This window comes from Bos mutus, chromosome 15 (assembly GCF_027580195.1).
Source record: "Bos mutus isolate GX-2022 chromosome 15, NWIPB_WYAK_1.1, whole genome shotgun sequence".
In the NCBI taxonomy this organism is placed as follows: Eukaryota; Metazoa; Chordata; class Mammalia; order Artiodactyla; family Bovidae; genus Bos; species Bos mutus.
Window position 1 is genome coordinate 33,100,362 of NC_091631.1, and position 6,859 is coordinate 33,107,220.

At 39.1% G+C, this 6,859-nt stretch overlaps 1 pseudogene; it reads left to right on the forward strand.

Annotated features, from left to right (window-relative positions):
• Window positions 1–3,529: 3,529 nt before the first annotated feature.
• On the forward strand, window positions 3,530–4,289 carry LOC102268039 (synaptobrevin homolog YKT6-like; annotated as a pseudogene).
• The last annotated feature ends 2,570 nt before the right edge of the window (window positions 4,290–6,859 follow it).

Consider the following 6,859-nt stretch of genomic DNA (forward strand, 5'->3'; position numbering starts at 1 on the left):
ATCAGCAGATGAATGGATAAGAAAGCTGTGGTACCCATACACAATGGAGTATTACTCAGCCATTAAAAAGAATACATTTGAGTCAGTTCTAATGAGGTGGATGAAACTGGAGCCTATTATACAGAGTGAAGTAAGCCAGAAAGAAAAACACCAATACAGTATACTGACCCATATATATGGAATTTAGAAAGATGGTAATGATAACCCAGTATGAGAGACAGCAAAAGAGACACAGATGTATAGAACAGTCTGCTGGACTCTGTGGGAGAGGGACAGTGTGGGATGATTTGGGAGAATGGCATTGAAACATGTCTAATATCATATATGAAATGAATCACCAGTCCAGGTTTGATACATGATACAGGATGCTTGGGGCTGGTGCACTGAGATGACCCAGAGGGATGGTACGGGTAGGGAGGTGGGAGGGGGGTTCAGGATGGGCAACACGTGTATACCTGTGGTGGATTCATGTTGATGTATGGCAAAACCAATACAGTATTGTAAAGTAATTAGCCTCCAATTAAAATAAATAAATTTATTTAAAAAAAAAAAAGAAAAGAAAAAGCAAGAGAGTTCCAGAAAAACATCTACTTCTGCTTTATTGACTATGCCAAAGCCTTTGTTTGTGTGGATCACAACAAACTGTGGAAAATTCTGAAAGAGATGGGAATACCAGACCATCTGACCTGCCTCTTAAGAAATATGTATGCAGGTCAAGAAGCAACAGTTAGAACTGGACATGGAACAACAGACTGGTTCCAAATAGGGAAAGGAGTACCTCAAGGCTGTATATTATCACCATGCGTATTTAACTTATATGCAGAGTACATCATGAGAAACACTGGGCTGGATGAAACATTGCTGGTAGAAATATCAATAACTGCAGATTTGCAGATGACACCAACCTTATGGCAGAAAGTGAAGAACTTAAGAGCCTCTTGATGAAAGTGAAAGAGGAGAGTGAAAAAGTTGGCTTAAAGCTCAACATTAAGAATACTAAGATCATGGCATCTTGTCCCATCACTTCATAGCAAATAGGTGGGAAAACAGTGGAAACAGTGAGAGATTTTATTTCGGGGGCTCCAAAATCACTGCAGATGGTGACTGCAGCCATGAAATTAAAAGACACTTACTCCTTGGAAGAAAAGTTATGACCAACCTAGACAGCATATTAAAAAGCAGAGACATTACTTTGCTGACAAAGGTCCATCTAGTCAAAGCTGTGGTTTTTCCAGTAGTCATGTATGGATGTGAGAGTTGGACTATAAAGAAAGCTCAGCACCGAAGAATTGATGCTTTTGAACTGTGGTGTTGGAGAAGACTCTTGAGAGTCTTTGGACTGCAAGGAGATCCAACCAGTCCATCCTAAAGGAAATCAGTCCTGAATATTCATTGGAAGGACTGATGTTGAAGCTGAAACTCCAATACTTTGGCCCCCTGATGCGAAGAACTGACTCATGGGAAAAGACTCTGAATCTGGGAAAGATTGAAGGCAGGAGGAGAAGGGGACGACAGAGGATGAGATGGTTGGATGGCATCACTGACTCAATGGACATGAGTTTGAGTAAACTCTGGGTGTTGGTGATGGGACAGGGAAGCCTGGCATGCTGAAGTCCATGGGGTTGCAAAGAGTCGGACACAACTGAGCAACTCAACTGAACTGAACTTAGACGAGGCTTACCCAGGAATGAAAGATAATTTAACATTCAAAAAAGTTGATTTACCTCATCAAATTAACAAAATAAATGATGAAAAACACATACAAAACAAAATAAAATCTTAGCATTTCTGGGAAAAAAAGTAAAATGATTATCACTTGAATACAACATGACTGTAAGTAGAAAAACCTATGATCTGTACTATTAAGTGAATTTAGCAGGCTCATTTGTTAAAGTCAAAACAAAATTGATTTTCTGCACTTGTACACAGCATTAATAGCTATGAAAAACTGGAAAATTAGATTCATAAAATAATTATGTATGATAACATCAAAATACATAATATACTCAGGAATTAATTTGATAGACTATATCTGAGTCTTTGCACTGAAAATTAGAAAACATAGCTGGGAGAAATTATAGATTTAAGTTAATGAAGAGAAATGCTATGTTCATGCATTGGAGAACTCAATATGACTAAGATGTCTAGTCTCTCAAATTGATCTATAAATGTGATGCAATTTCAATGAAAATCCCAGAAGATTTTTTGTTTGTAAAAATTGGACAACTTATTCTCAAACTTATCTGAAATGCAAAGACCCAACAGAACAAAAATAATCTTGGAAACAATTCAAAAGTTATCAAAGTCTGAGGACTTATTTCAAGATGTTTTAAATCTACAATATCAAGACAGTGTAATATTAACATAAGGGATAGTTTAATAGCTCAATGGAACAAAAAGGAGAGTTCAGAATACACACACACATATATATAAATAATCTTTTTTTTTTTTTCACTAACATGCAAGGTACTGTGGTGGGAAAGGTATAAACTTTTCAATAAAGGGTATTGAAACAACTGAATATTCATATACAAAATATAAACTTCCTCCATGGAGACAAAGTAGAAATTGAAGACACAGACCACCCCAGATAAATGGCAAGTATAATAAGCAGGGGAATTTACTTAGGAGGCTTGTCTTGGGCACCCACAAGATGAGTAAATCTTCACACCACCAGCTAGAATCTTAGGAATTTATAGAGAGATCTTAAATGGATTCACTCAGATGGTCTCAACAACATATGACTCTCTCTTCAGCTGCATCCTTGAAAATGGGTCTGGCTGTGGGAATGGTGGGTGGTACACCCATTCCAAGGACAGGGAGGGAATGAGGATCCTGATTGCCCAGGTCCAGCTCAGGAATCAATCAGCAGTCACATCCTCTGAACGAGGTAATCCAAAAATTTTAAGACAATGTAAAAGCTAAAATTATGAATTTTCTAGGAAAAAAAAATAGGATAAAATCTTTGCAACTTTATGTTAACCAAAAATTTCTTCAATAGGACACAAAATGTATTTTATTTTAAACTATAGTTTATTAGTTTTATTTTATAAGTTTATAGTTTTATTTTAAGCTATAAAATAAAAAATGGATTCCCTGGTGGCGCAGACAGTAAAGAAACCTCCCACAATGTGGGAGACCTGGGTTCAATTCCTGGTTTTGGAAGATCCCCTGGATCAGGGCATGGCAAACCACTCAAGTATTCTTGCCTGGAGAACCCCATGGACAGAGGAGCCTAGTGGGGCATTTCGTGGGGTTGCAAACAGTCAGACATGACTTAGTGACTAATCACAGCACAGCATAGTTCATTAGCTTTATTTTATAATTTTATTTCAAACTATAAAATAAAAATTGATATATTAGAATTTACCAAAATTTTAAAATCTGCTCATCAGAAGACATCATTTAGAAATAAAAGGCAGAAGGAAGCAGGTGGCTGACCCGTCAGCCCCTCAAGGGGCGGCACCATGCTGCTCCCTGTGAGCCCAGGCCGCCACCAGGTGGGCGGCCGGCCTGAGGGCACGGCGCCATGAAGCTGTACAGCCTAAGTGTCTGTACAAAGGCGAGTCCAAGGCAGTGCTCAAAGCCACATACGATGTGTCCTCTTTCAGCTTCTTCCAGAGGTCCAGCGTTTAGGAATTCACCGCCTTCACAAGCCAACTGATTGGATGGCTGGTGGTGGTGGTGGTGGTTTAGTCGCTAAGTCGTGTCTGAGTCTTGCAACCCCATGGGCTGTAGCCTGTCAGGCTCTTCTGTCCATGGGATTCTCCAGGCAAGAACACTGGAGTAGGTTGTTATTTCTTTCTCCAGGGGATCCTGATTGTGGAGTGCTCTGCAAAAGATAGCCAAACTTCTGTGGAACAAGAGTATCTGTGCTATGTCTTCGTGAGAAATGACAGTCTTGCAGAAGTGGTCATTGCTGACAGTGAACATCCATCCTGGGAGTCTTTTACCTTGCTAGAGAAGGTACTAGACGAATTCTCCAAGCAGGTCCACAGGATAGACTGGCCAGTTGGATCCCCCTATACCATCCAGTACACAGGCCTGGACAGTCACCTCAGTAGACACCAGAACCCCCAAGAAGCTGACTCCATGACTAAAGTGCAGGCTGAACTGAATGAGACCAGTGCAGATGTGCAGAAACATCATTCTACACAACACCATGCAGTCTTTATTAGCGAGGCGGGAAGCTCGATGACCTGGTGTCCAAATCTGAAGTGCTGGGAATACAGTTGAAAGTCTTCTATAAAATGGCCAGGATATAAAACTCATCCTGTGCAACCATGTGACGGCCACCAGCAGAGCCCCTGTGCTGGCACATCACCGTCATTCACATCAGAACCTCACCCCTATCCCCGACCCCAGGAAGCAGAGCCACTTCACAACGACCCGAGTGGGACAGACTCAACTTCCGCTTTGGAGCTCCTGGAAGGAACCGAATGGTGGAAGGCCCCTGGGGGTGGGGAACGTTCAAATTCACATGCTTAGTTATTTTTGAAAAGATAACTTGAGGCCAATAAAAGTGTGTTTTGGGGCCAAATGGAACCATAAAGCTCAGTGACTCTGCAAAATAAATAAAAATAAAAGGTAAGTTGCAGACTTGGTGAATATATTTGCACTGCATGGGTCTGAGAAAGGATTTGAATCCAGATTATGTAAAGAAATTATACAGAGAAATAATAAGACAACTCACAAACTGTAAAAAATATTTGAACACTTTTCAAAGGAAGATTTATGGAGAGCCAACAAGTTCAGAAGCATATTAAAAGATGTTCAGTACCATTAGTCATAGAAGAAATGCAAATTAAAACCATAATAACTTACAATGATAGACATATTAGGATGGCTAAAATTAACACTGACCATATCAAGTGCTGGAGAAGGAAATGGCAACCCACTCTAGTACTCCTACCTGGAAAATTCCATGGATGGAGGAGCCTGGTAGGCTACAGTCCATGGGGTCACAAAGAGTTGGACACAAGTGAGCAACTTCACTTTCTTTCTTTCTCTAGTTCCTTTTGGAGAAGGAAATGGCAATCCACTCCAGTGTTCTTGCCTGGAGAATTCCATGGACAGAGGGGCCTGGTGGGCACAGTCTATGGGGTTGCAAGAGTCGGACACAACTAAGCAACTAACACACACACATACCAAGTGCTGATGAGGATACAAAGCAACTGGAACACTCAAATTGCTGGTAACAATGTAGAATGGTAGAACCACTTTGGAAAACAATTTGGTAGATGCATTTTAATAAAATTAAACATATGATTACCACATAACTCAGCAACTCCATGCCTGAATTTTTTTTTAATTTTTATTGGGGTATAATTGAACTTGGACAAACTCCAGGAGATGGTGAGGGACAGGGAATCCTGGAGTGGGGTCCATGTGTTTCATGGGGTCACAAAGAGTTGGACATAACTTGGTGACTGAACAACATAAGTGATTTCCAACTTGTCTTAATTTCAGGTGTACAGTAGAGTGAATCTGTTATATATACATATATATCCACTTATTTTTAGATTCTAATGTTCCATATAGGACATTACAAAGTATTGAATAAAGTTCCCTGTGCTATACCCTAGGTCCTTATTAGTCATTCATTTTATATACAGTAGTTTACTTGTGTCAATCCCAATCTTTCAATTTATCCCTCCCAACCCCTCCCAGGTAACCATAAGTTTATTTTTTACATTTGTAACTCTATTTCTGTTTTGTAGATAAGTTCATTTGTAGCCTTTTTTAGAGTCCACACATAAGTGATTCATATGACATTTGTCTTTCTCTGACTTACCTCACTCAGCATGACAATTTCTAAGTCCATCCATGTCACTGCAAATGGCATTATTTTGTTCTCTTTATGGCTAAGTAATATCCCATTGTATATACACACCACATCTTCTTTATCCATTCATCTGTCAATGAACATTTACGTTGCTTCCATGTCTTGGCTTTTTTAAATAGTACTGCAATGAACACTGGAGTGTCCATGCAATATTTACTAAAGAGAAATGAAAAATTTTAGGTAAAAAATAATCCAGTTTTATTAATCATTTCCTTTACATTTAGTCCTTTTTTATGAGATATTTAAGAAATTTTCATTTACCCCAAGGTTATGAATATATTCTTCTGTGCTATCATTTAGAGCTTTTACTGTTTTTAACCTTTCACAATTACTCTCAAAATGACTTTTATGTGGCTAGGGATCAAGGTTTACTTTTGCCTGTGGGCAGCCTATAGATCTTCTACCTTTTAGAAAAAAGACTGCTCTTTCCCACACTGCTTTGTGTTCATATACATGTAGGCTTATCTTTCAACTCTCTCTTCTTTTTAATAATCTTTTTTTTCTTTTTCCTGTACTACACTGTGTTAATTATTATAGCCTTATAATATATACTGCTTATATAGCTTAAGTTCATCAATCTGATTTTTCCTCTTTAGGTATTTTTATTAACAAATATGTGGGAAAGTATCAATTTGTGAGATTAGGTTGAGTGCCATAGCAAAATATCCGTGATATCCATGGGAATTCTTGTCTCTGGCTTTCCAGTGTCATATATATGCACCGGTGTCAACAACCTCTCATATCCTTGTGTCATGTGGAGAAAGATGTTATTCTATCCCCTCTAGAGCTCTGAGTCAGTTGACTGAGGCCCTCTCACACCTGCATCACAGTCTACTTCTCTGTTTACCCAATCTTTCCTTCTCCCTGCTTTTCCGTGGGTTCTGATCCCTAATAAACTTCTTGTACCCTCGATTGTTTCATTGTCTACTTCCCACGAATCAAATCTGAGTCCCTTTGCAGTCCACCTGAAACTATCACAAGTTAATTGGCTACACACCACTACAAAATAAAAAG